The 22,366-nt window shown below is 36.8% G+C and overlaps 1 protein-coding gene and 1 long non-coding RNA gene across 3 annotated transcripts in view; both read right to left on the reverse strand.

Moving 5' to 3' along the window:
- Positions 1–22,366, reverse strand: part of slc44a5a (solute carrier family 44 member 5a) — a 252,938-nt gene that overhangs the window by 154,254 nt on the left and 76,318 nt on the right.
- On the reverse strand, positions 14,088–18,442 carry LOC147846223 (uncharacterized). The gene is made up of 2 exons (XR_015478276.1): positions 15,378–18,442; positions 14,088–14,210 (listed from the first exon to the last, which is right to left on the reverse strand). It is a non-coding gene; the product is annotated as an uncharacterized LOC147846223 (long non-coding RNA).

The raw sequence follows: 22,366 nt of genomic DNA on the forward strand, positions 1-22,366 counted from the left end.
TCAATACTCTTTCAGACGAGTAGCTTCTGAACCGAACCTCCCAATGCGTGGATTTTACAATCAAATCCACTTATAGTGCTGAAGTTCCCCCCGAAGGGGAACCAAAGCTAGAGCTGCTGTTTACTCTTATATTGTGCACAGTTTTGAATCAATAATTATAGGCTCAAACATAGGCTCATTCTCAAAACGTACCCCAATATATTTCTGGAGATCGCGAAGTAGGTAGCTAAAAGTATGTATGGCTGCTTTTGGTCTTTAAAACAAACGCTATTGGGGGGGGGGGGGGGTATGACGCCGCTTCTTTTCACGATCAACAGCTGACCACTTACTTTCGTATGGATGGCTTTCCTGTTGTCATCAGTTTGTTCAGTTGCTCGCAATTCTACGTTGGCGGACTTGAGAAGCAAAGAGGAGTTGAACATGATGACGAGGTTCAAGTCTGGTGAAGAACGATTCCAGAAAAAGAGTAAGACAAAAACTTTTCATTTTCTGGATTGCTTTTTAAAACTGTCGGTTGGGTTTAGAAAAGTGGGTGGGCAGGTCAATTGGTCCTTTTGAAAACTCTATTCATTGGGTTTAGGGAAGGATAGGTTAGTCAATTGCTTGGTTGGTCAGTCAGTCAGTCAGTCGTCAGCAGCCTCTGGTGGATATAACAGCAGACACAAATGGCACTCGCAAGAGAAATTTGAGATCTTAAAAAGCATACACAGCGGCCTCTTGTGTATTTGTGAAAACAAAAACTGCAAAAAAACAGCTCCTGGGATGTATTTGGTGTTTTTCAGAAATGTATATAGGGCTACATATTCAGAATGAGCACGTATTAGTTATACTACACTACAGATACTGCTGCATTCAGACTCAGAAAAATGAGTCTGTCATGGCAGATTTGAGAAAGAAATACAGTCATGTGAAAAAAATTAGGACACCCTATGAAAGCCTTGGTATTTTGTACATTTTTATAATATATAGTTGTTTATTCTCAATTTTAACAATGCAGAAGGATTAAGGTAACATAACTAAACAATTAAAACTGAAAATGTAAATGTAATTCTACAAAACTGCATATTCTAATTGAGATTAGGACAGCCTACTACTTAATAGCTAGTGTTCCCCCTGAAATTACTGCAGGGAGACATTTCTTGTTGCCATCTACCAGTCTCTGACATCAGTCTGAGGCAGGGCCGGAGTGGGACTCCTTTTCAGCCCAGGAGTTTCAAGCCTTAGACCGGCCCACCTTAATTCACGACTGACTATATTAAAATAAGGTAATTTCCTAATCAGATTCTAATGGCACTATCATGTCTTTTTCAAGAAAACAGCTGCTTTAGAACTTCAAAATGTTTAACAACCCTAACAGTATTATGTCTTAACAATACAAATGAAAAAAAAAAAAAATTATAATAATTGCTCAGATGAAGTTCGAATCCAGGTCGGCGGCATCATAACGCAACATGTTTACCACTGGACCAAAACAGGCTTAATGTTTGGTTGGTCAACCGCATGGTAAAACCTTATATACCTCCTAGACATGTGGATGATTACTTCCCATACAGCTGCCACTGCACGGCTCAAAGATACTTTATAGTGTGCAATTTAACATAATTGCCTCTAGGAGTCGCCAATGGAAATAAAACAAACACACAAGAAATGCACGTACGCCAGGCATGAAGTTGACGTGGACCAACACAAATACTCAAGTTCATTACATCGGTAATGAATCTAAACATGAGCTTGAAATCTGGTGTACACAAAGTTTTTGTGCGTTGCGACATGAGGCCCCTAGACATGTTGGCAGTTGTTCTAAAAGCCTTCCACTTGTAGAATATTTTATGAACAGTGCAATGGCTTATTTCAAAATCTTTTGAGACCTTTTTAAATCCCTTACCAGGCTTGTAAACTGCTACATTTTATTTTCTGAAGGCCTCAGACAGCTCTTTTGCTCTCACCATGTGGTTCACTCTCACTTCAACATTCAGGAGCACACCAAAATAAATTTCAGAGGTGTAGAAAGGGCAAGCTTCATTGAAAACGCTAATTAATAACTTACTAATAACGTACATCTGTTGTGGTACACCTGTCTGTGATTTGAGTCATTTTAAGTATGAATAAATGTGAGGCATCCTAACATTTTTTTTTGCCCTGTTATAATATGCATTTTTGTAGAATTTTATATTAAATATTTGTCATTTGTAAGTCGCTTTGGATAAAAACGTCTGCTAAATGACTAAATGTAAATGTAAATGTAAATAAAAAACAGTTCAGTTTCAATTGTTTAGTTTTATTACCTTAATCTTTCAGTATTGTTAAAATTCTGATTAAATAACCATATATTAAAAAACCCTAACAAAATACCCAGGCTTTCATAGGGTGTCCTAATTTGTTCACATAACTGTATTTTAAAAAATGATGCAAGTGGAGGTGTGGCGCTCAATCTCAAGACTGTGATGCTGAACTAATACCAAACTGCCTTTAGTTTTCTAGAAACAACGACAAAAAAAATCACTTGCAATGAGTCTGGAAATAATTTGCTGCAAGCGTTAACCTCTAAAGATTGCTTTCAACAAATCATACCTTTAGTCACAACGTAGGCAAGGCTTTTGGCGGAGAACATCAGGTTTAATCTGTCCCTCAGTGGGGCAAAGCAATAAACAGAAGGGCACAGAAGCGCCATATCATAGTGAATCTGAGGTACTATGGTTATTACTTTTCTGAACAATGTTGTCTCCTCATGAGGAAACGTTCAGAGAAGCAAAATAGAAAAATGGAAAATCGAATCAAGTCGTGAGTTGGCCGCCATCTCTCCAGCTGAATTTAGAAAAGCTCTTCATTTTTAATTCCTCTGTATCAGAGAATCTGTAGTTTGCAAAAAGTACAAGAGAGTTACATCATGTTCATTAATGGACTCATAAATGAGGCTTATAAAGATCACTCGCACTGTCTGTCCTCATTTAGAGAGAGTGATAAGCTGCCATAACAGACTCACTCTATTCTCATCACATTCACACAAACAATCAACAGCAAGATGATAAATAATCAACTCCCTGGTACTTAGACTAAATAATGACAATAATTGTACGGTTGGGAATTCATTAAGATGCTTTCTCATTAGGTTAATCTAACATTTTTTCTATAATTAAAGCACTAGGACATTCAGTTTTTAAGAGATTAAACAATGAGCACAGTAATTATCAGGATCTGCAATTTGCATGATCCTCATGGTGGAATTAGGGATAGTGTATTGGTATCTCATCAGTTATTGACTTAATTTACAGTAGCTTCACAAAAAAATAATAATAATAACAATGTTTTTCAGTTCTGGAGAGCCTTTGAGGATCAAAAAAAATGTCTTACATTTTTTTAAGACAAGCACAGTGCATTTGGAAAGTATTTATAGCGCTTAACTTTTTTATGTTATAGCCTTATTCCAGAATAAATAGTTTGTTGATGCACCTTCGGCAGCAAATACAGGTCTGGGCTCTGTCTGGGCCACTCAAAGACATTCACCGAGTTGTTGTGAACTCACTCCATTGATATTTTGGCGGTATGCTTTGCGTCATTGTCCTGCTGGAAGATGAACCGTCGCCCCAGTCTGAGGTCAAGAACACTCTGAAGCAGCTTTTCATTTAGGATGTCTCTGTACATTGCAGCATTCATCTTTCCCTCTATCCTGACTCTTCCAGGTCCTGCTGCTGAAAAACATCCCCACAGCATGATGCTGCCACCACCATGCTTTACTGTAGGGATGGTATTAGGTCTACAGACAATTCCTTTGTCTTCATGCTTGGTTTGTGCTTTGACATGCACTGTCAACCCTGGGACCTTAAATAAAGAGTTGTATGCCTTTTTAAATCATGTCCAATCAACTGAATATACCACAGGTAACCTCCAATGTAGTTGCTGAAACATCTCAAGGATGATCAGTGGAAACGGAATGTACCCAAGCTCAATTTAGAGCTTCATGGCAAAGGCTGTCAAAACTGATGTACATTATCAGATTTTTTATTTTTAATCGGTTCTCCGGTTTCACCCACAGTCCAAAGACATGCGGTATAGGTGTCTGAGTAAGAATGAGTGTTTCCCAGTACTGGGTTGCAGCTGGAAGGGCAAACGCTGTGTAAAACATATGCTGGATTTGTTGCAGGTTTATTCCGCTGTGGCGACTCTTGATGATTAAAGGGACTAAGCCGAAGGAGAATGAATGAATGAAGTAGTATGTTTGTGTTTGTCAATTGTAAGTAAAATGATTAAAACAGAGTGATATGCTAACTAGTACTAATTACTTATTTTGCAAATTTGGAAAAAAAATCATCCAGAAAAAAAACTGAAAAAAATGAATTGACTCAATAACAATAATGGTTGCTTTAGTTGATGTGACAAGAATATCTATATTAGTAAAATACAATAATCAACATTACATGAATAAACAAAATTGTGATAGCTGAACAAAATATTGTTACTGAGAAGAACTAAAAAAGACAACTTAAAGTTCTTACTGGATCAAGTTGCCTTATTTTTGTTTTCTCAACTATTTATTTTTTACAGTGTAGTTTATGGAGCAGTTTAAACCAATAACTTTTTTTTTTTTTTTTTTGCGCTTTTCATTGCCTATGATGATTAATTTCCACCATACACAGACTGCAAATTATTTTTTTGTTAGATGTCTCATGTGGATTTGACACATATGGCACACATTAATTATCCATAAACATATATACGCAATGTAAAATCACTTAACGTGCCAAAAGGGACACTAGAGCCAATTAGCTCTGAAAATACCACATTTGATTAATGACCATGACTATACTGTATGTTTACTCATTTATTATTACAATGTCATATTTACAGGGCAGAAAATAACAACTAGAACAGCTTGAATTTGCATGTGGGCCCAGTTTATGCTGTTTTGAATGATGGTGGTCTTATTGTTTGTTGTGTTTTTATGATTGATGATAAATAATGATAAACAGAGTCATAATTCATTATAAGTATGAGCTTCATGGAAAGTGCTATTGATATTTTTAATCAAGTGTACACAGTTCGGTTAAGCTAGTTTATTTATTTTTTTTATAAAACAAATTCTAATATTAATAATAAATAAAATAAATAATCCTGGTTAGGAACAGTGTTGCCAGATTGGGCAGTTTCCCGGTCAATTGGGTGCTTTTGAATTGGATTTTGCTGTAAAAAATGGCATAGGCTGGTTGACAAAATTTGGGACTTTTAGAAACGTGAATTTTATATGCAACTTATTTAACAAAAACACAAATAACTGTGTGCTCCTACTCCATTCAGTTAATAGTAATCAGTGCATAGCACAAACTGCGTGGGCCAACCAGCAAGAAGAGGTGAAGAAACGTTATAGCAAAATCTGACTCCTTTCCTTGTGCACATGCATCATGCAGCAATGTGATCTGGTTATGTTGTGGTTCTGTGACTGCTGGTGTTCCTTGCTGTATGGTTAAAATTATGACAGTTAATGTAGCTAGGTTAGTCTGCTATATCTGGCAACACTTTTTAGGACTCCAGTACCCTAACAAACCCGTGACCAAGATATATGCAAGTGGTCATTTCAGATTGCAGCAAACCAGTAAAAATTCACACACACACGTGTGCAATTTGACTGAACAAGATAGCCAGAAAGAAAACTCTGATTCTGCTCAGCTGAAAGAGATAGGAGAGTATATAGTAGAGCTCTCTGCCATAATAGGATGGTATTTGTTAGAAATGATTAATGTTTAAAAAGCAGCGTAATCTAAAGTAGGTCATTTCCACAGGCAGGCTGGATGACTGCTTTAGCACAGACACACATATGCGCGCACACACACACACACACACACACACACACACACACAACACACTTGATTTCTGCTCATATCACTGCACACACTCTTGAGCATTGGAAGAATTGAACACAAGATCAAAGAATCGAACAGCCAGATCTTTTTTTCTGGTTTTTGTTTTTCTGGTTTCTCAAGTTTTATAGTGATTAAAATTGAGTATAGAAAGTTCGGGTCTACAGTGCTGTGAATCTTCATGTCTATATAAAATATTAAACTCAGAATTTGTGAAGATGAAAATTGTGTTCATGTCCCGCACAATACCGTGATTAGGTGAACAAGTTCTAAATTCTACAATAAAAACCCCATTCTGTGTTAACTCGAGCAAATCATGTCAAAACTTTTGTTGCTGTTTGAGTTTAGGTCTTCAATATGAAGTTCTGTCTTGTTTTTCTTTTGCAGTTTTACTATAACTGTAATGATTGCGCTGACCGAGAAGGATCCATATGCAGTACGTTTATTGAACAACTGATAAACAACGGAATTTTGGTAAGAACAGTGTTACTCAAGTGCATAGGCAGTATAGACGAGGTCGAAGACTGGTGGATAATGTTCAGCATCAGGGTACAGGCTGAGATTGGGGCTGGCAGCAGAGAATCAGAGTCCAATAGCAGGCAAAGGCTTCGGCAAGCAACGAGATGAGACAGGGTCAGTAAACAGTCCCGATTGGCAACGAGAGAACAATCAGAAGGCAAGGAATATCGCTCAGAAATGTATGCAGGGCAAAACAAGACTTCGTAATGAGAGGCGAGTGAGAGCTACTTATATGTGCATGTGGAAATGAGGATCAGGTGCAAGGTTATCAGCGCCAGGTACGGATAATTCTGGGTGATGGGGTCCTTAGAAAACTGGTGATAGTGACCTGGGTAGTGAGGGGAATTGCTGGGACCAAGTCGGTGACAATAACAACTAAGACTGCTTTTTTAAATAAAACTGATTATTTTGGCCCAAAACTCATCATACAAAAAAAAAAAAAATTCAGATACTTTAAATACTTTAAAAAGAGACGCAGCGTCAGTGGAGCTACAGTACAAACACCTGCTAGCAATTTGCTTAGACAGCCTTTTCTTTGGGAGAAACGCTTAATACTTCATTACCTGCGACTCGTTTGTGTTCTGACCACATGTGCTTGGTTGTACACTATATTAATAAAGTGTTTTCAAAACACTGTTGTAAAACATTGAGCCACTAAGTATGACATTCTAACGACATCTTTCTACAGGAGGAAAATGCAAATTGCTTTATTTTATTTTCATAATTCCATTGCAGTTTCATATGGTAAAATATCTAAATTTATGTAATGAAAGTAGTAGGAATGACAGGAGTGTAAGTAATTAAAGACAGAAAGAATTTTCACTTTTGAGTGAACTTCTTTCACGGATTATTTTAGTATGATTGAAAACCCAACAACTACCCCAACCAACACAGCTCCATACAGATTTAACCTCAGAAAAACAGTACAAGCACTAATCTATAATCGATACGTGATTACAAGCCGTGCGGGGTGATTATAACTTATAACACATAAATAAACACATATTTTGCAAACTACACAAAACGAGGCAACAATTTTAATTACATTTACATGTTATACTCTGAAGGAGGAAGAAACTGGTCCATTTGAAATGTAAAAGTTACTGACAAAGTCTCTGTCAAAGTCTGACGAAGTCCCATAGTGTCTGCCGCTCCTTTAATAGCAAACGGCCGACGAATCCCGCGTTGCAGCGTAGGTTATTGTATTAAAAAATCTGAAAAATAACAGGAACAAACACAGCACTAGGTTGGCTAAACTGTGGTATTGTTTTGAAAATTTACTTTAACCCTTTATTCCCCGCAGCCGATTCTCCATCTGTCAGTGATCATCATCTTTGCGTCATGATCAGTCCTGTGATCCCCCACGTCTCCTCTAGTGTATAAAGTGAAAGCGCGTTCACATTTTACCAAAACTGGAACTACATATTTAATGATGTCGAAATATCCGAACCCAACTCGATTTATTTATTTGACTCTGAGTCAACTATTTCACTAAAGAATCAATAGTTTTAAACATGCTGCACTTTTAGATTTTAACCTCAGCTGGATGTTTTCATTCACTCAGAGCTGTGTTACACACGGCATGGAAGGTCATTTTCAAAAACCCATATTAGGGGGTCTTTAATAAAAGCCTGGCATAGCACTGTCTGACTACATTTCAGGTGACTGTTTTATAGCCTACAGCTAATCAATCTGTCAGATTTTGGAGTGCATTACAGTTTTGAAGAAAATTATAAATGATAAAGGGCGAAGCAGTGGCGGGGTAGGTAGTGCTGTCACCTCACAGCAAGAAGGTCACTGGGTTTCTGGTTCAAGCCTCAGCTCAGTTGGCGTTTCTGTGTGGAGTTTGCATGTTCTCCCTGCATTCGCGTGGGTTTCCTCCAGTTTCCCCCACAGTCCAAAGACATGCGGGACGGGTGAATTGGGTAGACTAAATTGTCCCTAGTGTATGAATGTGTGTGTGAATGTTTCCCAGAGATGGGTTGCGGCTGGAAGGGCATCCGCTGCATTAAAACTTGCTGGATAAGCTGGCAGTTCATTCCGCTGTGGCGACCCCGGATTAATAAAGGGACTAAGTCGACAAGAAAATGAATAAATGAATGTATAAATGATAAATTATCTCAATTAAAACAAATACATTAATAGAGATGGTATATACTGTAAGTAAAGAATTTAACTCGCCTGTGAAATGCAGGCAACTTGAATGGTTTGTGAGCACAAGTGCACACAGTGCACACAGCATGCCATACTATTTGATAATTGTAAGAAATAATTCCAAAAGGTATCTGTCTGTGTAAAACCACATAAAAAAAAAATGCATGTGCCGAGTTCGGCGAGACCTATCTGTCACCCATGTGGCCATGCCCTTAATTATGCAGACTTAATAAAACTTAACAAAAACTAAACTGAGTTATAAAAAAAAAATCATCCCCCTCACAGTTGTCATGAAGGGTAATATTATCTATCTACTGTATATATGTACAAGGCTGTAAACGTTTTTATTATCTGTAAATTTGGCATATTTACCATTGCAGTCAGTAAAAATTTGGATTTCCTGGAGCCAGCCCCTAAAGGCAAGTCTATGAATTGCAGTTTCAGTTACTTCCTTATTGACTTCATGAGGGAGAGCAGGAGGTTGTCGCTTCTTGTCGACTCAACTTAAAACCATATGCTGAACCAGCATCCTTTAAGTTGCGCCCCATACTTCCAATCTAGCAGGTGGCGGAATATGGACCATTAAGTCAGTTTACCAACTGCCAGGTAAAAACCAGAAGTCAAACACATGGGATATTTTTCACCAGAACTTTTCATTTTTTGGTCATCCCATTTGGTAAGTAAAGCTTCTTCAAATTTGTGTTATAGCTTGTAAAATCACATATTGTATATGAACTGATTGTGAATGTTTTGTTTCCAGTATGCATGTCTTTAGAGCATTTTGGCCACATTTAAAAGGCTTAGTAAAGTTTGTTTTAGGTTTAAATTTTGCAATATCTCCATATGTGTATAGAAATCATACTTTTTCTACTTTTTCTCTACAGGTATTTTATATAAATTTTAATGGATCTTCCATTTATATTTATTTATATTATAATTCATAAAAATTTTCTTTTTTTTTTCATTTTAAAGGTTGTTCCCAGAGAGACTGACTTATTAAAAATTACATTTTACCAGTATTTTCATTCATTCATAAGTGTACAGTAGTCAAATATTTAAGACCAATGATTTACAATAATTTCCCCAAATGTGATTTTCTCATTCTAATGCTGCATTCACACCAGATGTGGAAGAAGGGTCAACCCCGAATGATTTACATGTTAAGTCAATGCAAAGATGCAAATAGACATTCTACGGTGTGATACGCGCAAATGAGGTGGCACGAATGACGCGATTGACACAAATTAAATAGCATGAGTTGAGCGTTTTGCGTGATTGACGATTGACAAAAATCTGAACTTCAGCTGACATTCGCACTGCATTAATCAAACAGGAGCTTGCTTTTGTGGGCGTGTGATTATGACATAGCGCCTGTTGTTGGTGTCCTGGGGGAAAATCCTCCTGCCTACACCGACAACAGTTCATCAAACTGGGCTCGGCTCAGTCAGAAGCATCGCTGAATGCTTCCATCATCCAGGTATAGTTTCTGGAGGAGTTGATAACCTCACAAAGCTGGGTGCACCTCTGAAAGTATCTAGTGAGCTCAGACACTGCTCCAAACGAATCGACGCTGTTTTTCAGCCTTCATAAAACACATAAACAGTTATTTTTTTAATAAAGTCCATGTAAGCCATTTAGCAACAAAGCTACAGTCACCGAGCAGACAGAAGCCCTGCCCATGACGCGAATCTGCATCTATTGCTCAGTGAATTTGACACTTGAATGAAGCGGATATTGACGCGCGAATTAAGCAAGTAAACTCAAAATGTTTACACATCTATTTATGCACGAATAGCGCGATTTATCCATGCGTTTCGGGTCTGATGTGAACACAGCATGAAGGTTGCAGCACATTCCCAGAGGCCAGACTGACTAGTGAGATTTTATTAAAGATCTCTTTCGTATGTTTACAGTAGAGTAATATTTAAAAAAAAATATTTACAAAAACTGACATAAATGCCATTTTCTCATTCTAAAGGTTAAGACTGACTTACTACAGGTCACATGCATACAGTAAAGAAATATTTAAGTAGACAAATAATTTCGAAAAATTTCAGTAAATTTTACATATATATATATATATATAGAATATATATATATATATATAGAATATATATATATATAGATTATATATATATATATATATATATATATATATATATATATATATATATATATATATATATATATATATATATATATATATAGGAGGTTTTATCCTTTAATGGATAGAATAGTGCAGAGAATTGGCAGTAAATGGGAAACAAAGAGAGAGGAAGGGTCAGCAAAGACACACAGACATACACACACACACACACACACACGCGCACACACACACACACACACACACACACACACATATTTCTTTCTTGTGCATGCGAGCGCTCCCTCTTTATACCTTCCTAAAGGTGAACTGACTGCTTATTCAAAGCAGGCACTGGGATATCTAATATGTCACAATTGATGAAAACTCAGTCAAATATAGGCCTTTTTCACATTTCCTGGTTCCGGTAAGCGAAGCAGTGTACCACAACATCCGGTTTCAATGCGACGGAGCAAAAAAGAATGGCAGGGTCATCTCATCGCTGTGATTGCTGCGTTCCCAGCTGCTCCAACTCAAAAACGACACTCTTACTTTAATGACCACGATCACCCGAAAGACGAAGGACAGGAAAAATCATGGATGACAATATTAAAGGGGGTTGAATGCCGTTTCAAGTTATATGCGGGAGTACATTCTTATGCTGTATGCACTTCAAAGCGGAGATTATTATGTTTCATTAAAAACTGGTGGTCTATGGTTTATTTTGATGAGTAATTATAATTTAGACAAAACTCCAGTTAAGCTATCTGCCTTTCACAAACAAGTGCTCATCATGGTCATTAATCTATAAGCATTATTTATCCCTACATTGTTGTTATTTTGGAATAATAGACAGTTCATACCATAGGTTCATACAAATGCAAATCTCTTTTTTTTAATTGGCTTGACAGCAAAATTATTTGTTTAGTCAGTTACATAATAAAGATAGTATACTTTCTTACAATGAAGTCCTTTATTACAAAATCTCAATAACCCAGCAATTTTTCAACTGTTATTGGTTCAATTCCTGCAGAGACATGTTATTCATTCATTTTATTTATAGGTGTTAATAAGACCATCCTTCTTTGCATCGTCTTTTGATATTACTAAATCTTATGTCGGCAAATTTTGTTTTACTAAATACCAAGAGTAATGATAGAGCTATTCATACTCTTTTCCAAAAAGAAATCATTACAGTACCTTATATTCAATTTTATTATATGTCTTTATTAAAGGGTGAATTGAAGTAAAGTGTGGCTGTTACCACAGAAATATCATGTTAGAAATAGAATTAAAGAAATATCCTATAAACTAATCCACAGGTTTTATCCAGCAAAACATTGTTTGCAAAAATTTAAAAGTGGGATTGATGTAAATTGTATTTTTGTAACGAATATGAGGAGACAGTTTTACACTTATTTTGGCATTGTACATAGTCAGCTTATGGGGTGAGTTGCAAAATGTATTAATAACGATTCTTTTGTGTTCAAAACCTCTTTCATTATGGATAAATGTACATTTGGGCTTTACATGATTATCCTAATCTAGAGGAAAATAGTTTTATTTATTTAATTTGCTTATGTTGTTAACAAAATTGTACATTCATAAATGTAAATTTACTAATATGAAACCAGATTTTAAGGGATTGATGACTGAAATATGCTTGTATAATTCCAGTATCAACTCTCTAAACAAGAAACTCGACCCACTTTAAAATGTGTGAACTCTACAATGTATTTCATTATTACATATGTTATATTACATTTTGTATATTTGTATTTTATTTATAATTACCCCCTGGTATGTACGTTTTTGTATTGTAAAATGTTATTTGCTGTTCTTTAAATAAATAATAAAAATTAATATTATCCACGAGTAGGAGCTAACGTGTTTCCAGACTTAAGAAAACCTTACGAGCATTAAACAACCTGTAATGTATTAACCGATAGCAACTCGCCTGTACAGCTACCTCACCATTCACTATATCTGACTCTGAATAAAAAGGAAGGAGGGGGTTAGCACAGTTTACAGACGGGACTACTGACATAAAACTCATCCTGCTGGATGTTAAAGACCCAGGTTAATCTAGTTTACAAATGGCTTGAATGAGCATTACACATTCACCGAACAACATCTTCCTGTCCAAATTATGGCAAAGTTGACCGTGAGAAAGTCATCCGCTGTCCCGAGGCTGTCATGTCTCTGCAACTCCTAGCAAACCCGGAAATATCGATACACTGCTTCGAAGGGCGCTTCCGGTGTTCAATTCCGCTGTGAAAAAGGTCTATTGCGCTGCAAAGAGCAAAATGTGTTTGAATGGCAATGCAACTTTGTGAATGACCAAAGGATAAGCAGGAGAATCAAATCAATGGCTTTCCATTTATTAAAGAACGGCATTATGTTGATCATCCCTTTAATTAATTATTTCCATCTCACCAGGAATCCTGTTTATTTAATTATGCATATAATCAAGTTATAAATAATAAAGCCAAGGGACAGCATTAAACCTGCTTTTGGCATTATCCAACTGAATCATTTTACTGATATGTGTGCTACTATTTTAAAAAATATATAAATGTCTTAATCCATTTCACATCTATGTTGTTAAATTACACGCACACTTTCATAGTTGTGTATGTAACATAATTCACGCTGGTTTATGCTCTCTATTTGAAACAACTGGGAAATCACTCATAATCACTCATAAAACTTTGTGAATCTTTTAATTTTTATGCTAATGATCTTAGAGAGATATGTTGAGGAATTACAAACCAAGCATATTATTAAACAAATAATAAAATGCTGTTTTCTATTTGTACTGCAGAACAGGAATACCTCATATATTGAGACTATGACATGAAGCCGCTCCATTTTATTTGGTCATTTGCATTGCCAGAGCACACACAGCCAGACAGTTTCAGGGTAGCTTGAATACACACAACAAAACATTAGAGAAAGTGAGTGAAGTGAACTGCACGGTCTTCACATTGGAACTTTGTTATGGGTGAATAAATTCAATTCTTCCATCAAACTCTAGAGGAAAGTGCAGAAAAGGCTGAAGTAATTGCATGATTTGGGCCCGTAGTTCCAAAACCAGGAGCCACAAAACTGCAAAGTGAGATGGTGTTTGCTTTTTGACCTGGACCACAACAAAATCTAGATCAAACAAGATGCAGAACTCACAGATAAGACCAAATCACTGAGCCGTGCGTAGAAAGCAGCAAGGGGTTTGCTTTTGTTTGCATACAGACCATTTTTTTCAAGGGGCCTCAAAACTAAAAGTATGTTTACATGACTATTTTCAACCATTTCTAAGAATGTAAGCTGTTCATTTACACAACAAATGAACAAAAAAAAAAAATTGAAAACTGGTTTGAAACTGTTTTCTATGATATTCATAACTTCTATACCAAAAACAGACGTGTCAGTGAACAAATATTTTTATCTAATTCATCAAATGGGGTTCACTAGAATTTTCTTATTCCAAAACGGATTAAATTCATTTACTTTCCCAAAAAATACAATAACCTATAATGACAATGTGAAAAAGCATTTTATAAATAAAACACCTTAAAAATCACATGTACATAAGTATTTACAGCCTTTGCCGCGAAGCTCTAAATTGAGCTCAGGTACATTCCGTTTCAACTGATCATTCTTGAGATGTTTCAGCACCTTAATTGGAGTTAACCTGTGGTAAATTCGGTTGATTGGACATGATTTGATAAGGCATACACCTGTCTATATAGACTCCCAGGGTTGACAGTGCATGTCAAAGCACAAACCAAGCATGAAGACAAAGTAATTGTCTGTAGACCTCAGAGACAGGATTGTCTGGAGGCACAAGGCTGGGGAAGTTTATAAAAACATTTCTGCTGTTCTGAGAGTTTCAATGAGTATAGTGGCCTCCATCAGCCGTAAGTGGAAGATATTTGGAACCACTAGGACTCTTCCTAGAGCTGGCCGGCTATCTAAGCTGAATGATCGTGGGAAAAGGGCCCTATTTAGAGAGGTGATCCATAACCCGATGGTCACTCTGTCTGAGCTCCAGTGTTCTTCTGTGGAGAGAGGAGAGCCTTACAGAACGACAACCAACTGTGCAGCAGATGGCCTGTGTGGTAGAATAGCTAGACAGAAGCCACTCCCCGCCTGAATACTAAAAGGCATCTGAAGGACTCTTAGACCATAAGAAACAAAGTTCTCTGGTCTGATGAGACTAAAAATTTAACACTTTGGAGTGAATCCCAGGCGTTACATTTTTTTTTTAAATGGGCATCGCTCATCACTAGGCTAATACCATCCCTACAGTGAGGCTTGGTGGTGGCAGCATCATGCTGTGTGGATGTTTTTCAGCAGCAGGAACTGGAAGACTATTCAGGATAGAAGGTAAGATGATTGCAGCAATGTACAGAGACATCCTGAATGAAAACCTGCTTCAGTATGCTCTTGACCTTAGACTGGGGCGACGGTTCATCTTCCAGCAGCACAATGACACAAAGCACACCGCCAAAATATCAATGAAGTAGCTTCACAACTCAGTGAATGTCCTTGAGTGGCCAAGCCAGAGCCCAAACCTAAATCCTATTGAATATCTCTGAAGAGATCTGAAAATGGCTGTACACCGTTTTTCTAATCCAACCTTATAGAGCTTGAGAGGTACTGCAAAGAGGATTGGTCAAAAATTCTCAAAGACAGGTATGCCAAGCATATTCCAAAAGACTAAGTTGCATCAACAAAGTATTGAGCAAAGGCTGTAAATGCTTATATACAAGTAATTTTTCTGTTTTTTTATTTATAATAAATTTGCAACTATTTCAAAAAATCTCTTTTTACATTGTCATTATGGGGTATTGTGTGTAGAATTTTAAGGAAATAAGTTAATTTAATCCATTTTTGAACAAGGCTGTAACATAAAAAATGTGGGGGAGGTGAAGCGCTATAAATACTTTCCGGATGCACTGTACACAAGGGAGGGAATTTAACTGGGATAGTTCATCCAAAAAAATGAAAATCCACTTGTTCCAAATTAATTTCTTTCTTTTGTTGAACACTAAGGAAGATATGCGGAAGACTACCATAGTGCTTTTGTTATAATACAGTATTATAAACATGTTATGGTCTCTAATATTTGTGTTCAACAGAAGAAAGAAAATCAAAACAGTTCATAACCACTTGAGTGTGAGTAAATGGAAAGTATATTTAATTTTTTGGTTAACTATTCATTTTAATCTTGAAAAAAATAGATAGTGACAACTACATTTACAAAAATGCAATGCAGTATGTACAAAATCAAACTGAACAAATTGTAGTTTTTAAAGGGCCACGAAACCCCCATGTTTCAGCAGGGTGTTTTCACACCTCTAGTATGAAAAAGGTTTTGGATAAAAATGGGAGTTTACATTTGGGCTCGCGCTGATTTTTACAGAGACAAAACAAACACACAGACGCAGGGAAGAAAGACAGTGGTTATGTTTACATAGGCATCAGTAATCAAATTATTTGCCAAATTATTAAATGGTGGACTTTAACTGCAGTTTGGCACTTTTTTTCAGGAACATTTCATGCATGCCCCATGACAAACGAGAAATTGCATACGAGGAACTGCTGGAAGAGTGTAGTTTTAATGAAATGCTTGATACAACACGGCGAATGGGAGAATAAAACCTCTGCATTTCTTTGTAACTTAGATGCACTCAGTAGGTAGCGTCAGAAAGCCGTGTGTGTATATACTATCCTGTCACAAATGCAGTGAAAATCCTACACGACGGTAATAGTTTGTTTGCAGTGTTTACATTATTACACTCAGAGAGCAGCATTTACAGCGGATCTTTCAGCCCATAATATCAACCCATGCTCATTTTGAAAACGTAGCCCCGGGACATTCTGAAAACATAGCCCCGGGACATTTCTGGAGACCGCGATTGACGTGGCTGGAGGTACGTATGGCTGCATTTCCCATTTTTAAGTGAATGCTACGGGGCAGTGGGACGCCTCTCCTCTTCGCGCTCGCTGGCTGACGGCTCACCTCCTCTGTGTGAAATTTTTTTTCTCCACACCCAGTTTGTCCGGTTAGCTCGTCGTGTTACGTCGGAGTAGCGAAGGCCCGGAGGAGGAGGAGCCTGCCGCGTTTGACGACCGGGTTTGAGTCTGGGGAAGAGCCATTCCAGAAATCAGATAAGACAAAAAAAAATAAATAAATAAAGCGAACGAGTTCGTAACAGGGCGAGAATGCAGTAAAATCTGAAAACGCGGTCAAAATCGAACGAGGACAGCGAACGAGGATCTTTTTCTGGACAGCTTTTGAAAATTGTCGCTTGGGTTTAGGGAAGAAGGAGCAGGAGGAGGAGGGTGGGTGGGTCGGCCGATTGGCCGGCGGCCCAATCAATTGTTTAGTCATTCATTCAGTCAGTTGGACAGACGGTCGCTCGACAGCGGCCTCTGGTGGCTTTTTACGTGAGAACAGCGCGTAACAAAAACTGCACAAATACGTACCTCCCAGGACGTTTTTCCCGGTCTCCAGAAATGTCCGCGGGGCTACGTTTCCAGAATGAGCCTGGGTTGCATAATATTGTAGTAATATTAACGTACTGTAAACCTAGTAACTAAATCATTTTGACTAAGATTTGTCTTTAAACCTTGAAAGAGTACTGCTGACGAACTAACTTTGTCTCCAAATAAACAAAGACCACTGATCCTCCCTTACCAAATCTGTAGAGACAGGACAATCAACACCAACTGGAACTGAATCTTTTTTAAAAGGAGACTAGCAGCAAATCGGGATTTCACCATTTCCAGATGATTCCCAGGTACAAACATCCACTCTCCACACTGGCATACAGTATACACAAGGATCTAATCGGGGTGATGCAGCTTTAAAAATTAGTTTCAATTCGAATTTGCTCGAAATTACACAAAAACAACCAATTTTCACTTTTTTTGTGAAATATATCTGTCCTAACAGTGCTTTTAGCAGCATGGGACACATATATGACTGTAAACAGCTCAAAAAATGTGTTTTAGTGTTTAGTGAGCCTTTAATGATGCACACAAAAATGTGTCTCTCTTCTGCATATTCCACATTCTCATTGCTACAATCAGATGCTTTTTCTCTGCTATTTCCATCATGGTGTAATTTCAATTTATGTTTATTTTGTTATGGTGAAAAATAGGTGCTCGTCTAAACATCACTCTCATTACTGTGAAGATGATTTGTCACTCTCAAAATTTTCACCAACAATATACTGCTGCTCAGGTACTCCTGATTTCTTTTTACCTCAAAACAAAAAAGGAAAATGAACCCCACCGTGAGGATATTGGGGTGTACATTTTCAAACGGAATGAAAATATGACTATACTATAAACTGAGTCTGGTTCTCTCAAGGTTTTTTTTTTCTTCACTCTCTTATTGGTGAAGTTTTTTTTTCCCTCTCCGCTGTCGCCACTGGCTAACATGGTTCAGGATCTGAAAAGCTACTCATCGATGAATTTGCTCTTCAGTGTTTGGACTCTCAATAATGACTTCAAACCACACTGAACTAAGCTAAACTGAACTGAACTTAAACACTAAAAACTGAACTACCCTGATCCAGTTACTATGACCATTTATGTGAAGCTGCTTTGACACAATCTACATTGTAAAAGCGCTATAAAAATAAAGCTGAATTGAATTGAATTGAATTGATCTTCTTTACATTTAGGGTTGTTAAAAAGTATTGACCAGTCAGTACTAAAAAAATTTAAAACGTCAATTTCCTACTAACATTGGAGGGCTGATCAGCGTGTTCTTATGCACGGCAGTTTTGCCATTGTGTTCATTTCTTCAACAAATATGAGTCTGTGATTGGCCGTGAAGCTCATCTGTGTACCACACTTCACCGCTGTTCACCAAGTGCAAACATAGATATGTGTAGCATTGGAATGATACACTGGAGCAATTTAAAGCCGCGTAGATCAGTCGATCCAATAGTGGATTGCTCATATGCCAACTGATAACCAGATGAGCTGATCAACATAGCTTTGAAACAGTGTATGTATTCGTGTTTGCACTTGGTGAACAGTGGTGAAGAATAGTAAACCGATGATCTTCACAAGCACAGTCATATCTGTCGAGAACATGAGCACAATGGCCAATCAGCAGTCTTTATGAATGCGCTCAACAGCACTTAAATGTTAGCGGGAAATGGACGTTTTTAAAAATTCAAGTACCTGATTTGATACTGTTAAAAACCTTCTTTACAACTTATTTCACACCTGTTAGAACAGTGTGTACTATATGTGATTATTATGAAAGAAAATTTATTGTATCACTGTACACCTGTCATTGAAGATTATCACATGATCTAGCCACATCAGTTGTATCACTTCAGTCCCGTTTATAAATTCTCTCCTGTGGCATAGGACATTGGAGTGCACTAGAGAGTCCCACAGGAATTCGAGAACTCGTCTACTGTTTTTCCAATACTACTGTATAAATTCAGACATACAGTACTGCTCTTAGTCTACTCACATACTATATAATAGTGAAGTATGAGGTTTCAGACACATAATGCATCAATCAGCCATATTGGAAGATGTAAACAATTCATACTGACCTAAACAATACTCATATTTTGTTGATCACTGCTGCTTAAAAATGATCAATTGTTGTCATGTTTTGGGCTGTATTTGGTCAGACTAGAACAAAAACAATGTGAGTACTTAAACTGCAAAAATTAATAATAAAGGAGAAGATGGGAAAAACTGACTGAGGAACAAAAAGTGTTTTGTTGGCCAAACTAAAACAGGATTCCCGGAGCAAGATTCATGTTTGTTCGAATTATTTCTATCAAGTAGGTGAAATATTTGACCACCTATTCAATTCGGTTTGCACTTGTCTGCTTAATTAGTCCTTTTCTATATGACTAAGCACTTTTGGTCACACTTTATTCTGATGGTCTGTTTGTTGAATTTACATTTACATGAAGTTACATTGCATTTACATGCCAACAAATTCTCATTATATTATACTGCAAGTAGACTGTTAGGTTGGGGTTAAGGTTAGGGATAGTGTAAGGTGACATGTACTTGCAAGGTTTCTTATAGTCAGTTAAATGTCTGTTGAAGGAGCAGTCTCAACAGACAGTCTACTAATACTCAATTGGACCATCAAAATAAAGTGTTACCATACATTTTTTTCTCTATTTCAGGCAGCATAACAGGCAGAACAACATCTTTAGTGGTGTGCAATAATCATGAAATCTATGCTGTTGTTTATATCCGAGTATCGCCAGAATGACCATGCATACAGATCAAATCAAGACATAAGTGCAAACCTTCTATAGGGGTTTTCTCTTGATTTGATTATTACATTTCACTTTGACAGAGCATTTATGTTTGGTTGCTAGCGTTTTCTGTATGGTTGCTAAGTGTTTTTTTTATCTGGCCTAAGTAAAATGAGCACAGCACTCACTAACAGTCCTATTTTCTTTCTATCAGTGTCTGCTGTTAAATTCACACACAAACATTTCCAGTCATACCAAAGTGCAGTGATCAGTATGCCGTGGCTTCACGGAATTGAGTGGAAATTTGAAAAGGCCATGACGGTGTAAAAGTAAATCTATTCCAAGTGATGGACCACAAGCCCTCTGTGCTATGAACCGCGTTTCTGCATGACAGAGCACAATAAGTCATTTGCCCTCCTTCTCTACTGAGTCCAATAAAAGTCTTTATTTCAGAACCTACTGAGCCACATTCACACCGTTTGTGCATTACAAAACACAATTTGTTTTAAAGGTGCTTAAAAAGTGAAAAACTTTAGATTTTAGTTTAATGGTGCATTGTAAACAGTTGTGGTTGAAGAAAGTATACAACAGAATATCTTTTAAAAATAATATTTTATTAATTGGGGCACAAGGGTACTGTAAGGTAATGAGAAACTTGTTAATTGTTAAATGAATAACTATGGTAAAATGACTAGCAGGAAACAAGAAACACAGGAACCAATTAAGAGAAACAAACAATTTCAAATCCAAAATGAAGGTAAACCGGTAAACCTGTAACATACTGTACATTAACCAGGGTTTTGCAGGATCTCATCATTGTTTATCATTATTTAGAACAACAACAGCAAAAATTTTATTTTTGGGTTAACTATGCCTTTAAGCTGTAGGTATACAGATGTGATGCGTACAATTCAGCTCTATAGTATTGTGGCAGTATTTGGATAGTTCCTTCACAAATCTATTATACCTGTGTATTGATGGCTGACACAACAACTTTGCTGTTGATTTATAAAAAATATATATATATTTTGTGGGCAGAACTGAGCAAAAACTGTAATAAAAAAATACAGTACAGCGTTTGTTTGTTTGTTTGTTTGTTTTTTTATAACAGAATGTTACATTATTTTATATTGCATAACATTACAACAACAACAACAACAGCAAAAATCACATTTGCCAGACAAAAACTTCCAGTTTGTAATACGGAGCTCACTGCTCACATGATATTGCTTAATTATAATATGACACAAATATAAAGCAAAACTCATAGGGGGTCTCAGTACCTGGATGGAAGACCACATGGGAAAGCTAGGTTGCAGCCTCAAGTTGTGTTAGTGAGACCAGCAGGGGGCAGTCTGTGTGGGTCCTAATGCCCCAGTATATTAATGGGGAGTCGATACTGATCAGTGAGCACCATCTTTTGAATGAGACGTTAAAACGAGGTCATTCAAAATCCCAAGATGTTCTTCAAAAAAAGTAGGGGTTTAACCCGGCATCCTGGCCATTTGCCCACTGGCCTCTGTCCATCATGGCCTCCTAACCATCCCCATTTTATAATTGGCTTCATCACTCTTTATTGTTTTCTCCCCACCAATCAACTGATGTGGTGTGGTGCGTGGTCTGGTGCAATATGGCTGCTGTCCCATCATCCAGGTGGATGCTGCACATTGATGTTGGATGAGGAGATTCCCCCTCAAAAAATGTGTAAAGTGTTTTGAGTCTCCAGAAAAAGCACAATATAAATGTAAGGAATTATTACTATTACATATTTTGAACTGACACTCAAGCATTTTCATGCAAAAAATAGAAATTGCGGTGATAAAATAAATTCCATATGCTTTTGTTATATCAGACTATTAAATAATATCTTACTTACTAATACAATTGTATTAAATAGCAGCAATTGTGTAGGGAAACTGTTACCTATGATACTGTACAGAAACTCAACTAGTCAGAGAATCACAGTGGGCAAAGTACATCCAAAAATTATCTGCTTTGGCCATTACCAATGAGCATTGAAATTGAAAATCTGAAAATAAAAATAAAATAAAATCTGAAATAAACTGAATGGACAGAGGGAAAAAGCTGAAGGAAAACATTGTTAGATTTATTTATTATTTAAACCTTTAGATCGCTTTTTAGGAATATTCACATTGTATTTACAGTAGTGTTTACAACTGTGCCAAATGCTTGTAGATTTAATTGGTTAATTAACTTAATTATACAAACATAAACATTTTCACATGTTAATCAGGCCTAAAACTTGCTGAAAAACTGATTAAAAATTTCTGTGACTATTTACAGGCTATTATTTGTTAACACTGTGCAAAAAGGCTTCAATGTTTATATTAGTTAATTTAACTGAAGCTTAAAACACATCTGTTTACACATCCGACAGATCACACAATTATGTCTTTCTTTTTTTTCTTTTTATTCTTTTATAACCTGTTTTAACACATTTCAATCTTTTTTTACCTGTTCTAATCATTTTTAATTCT

Source organism: Danio rerio, chromosome 2, assembly GCF_052040795.2.
Source record: "Danio rerio strain M-AB ecotype USA chromosome 2, GRCz13ab, whole genome shotgun sequence".
Lineage (NCBI taxonomy): Eukaryota > Metazoa > Chordata > Actinopteri > Cypriniformes > Danionidae > Danio > Danio rerio.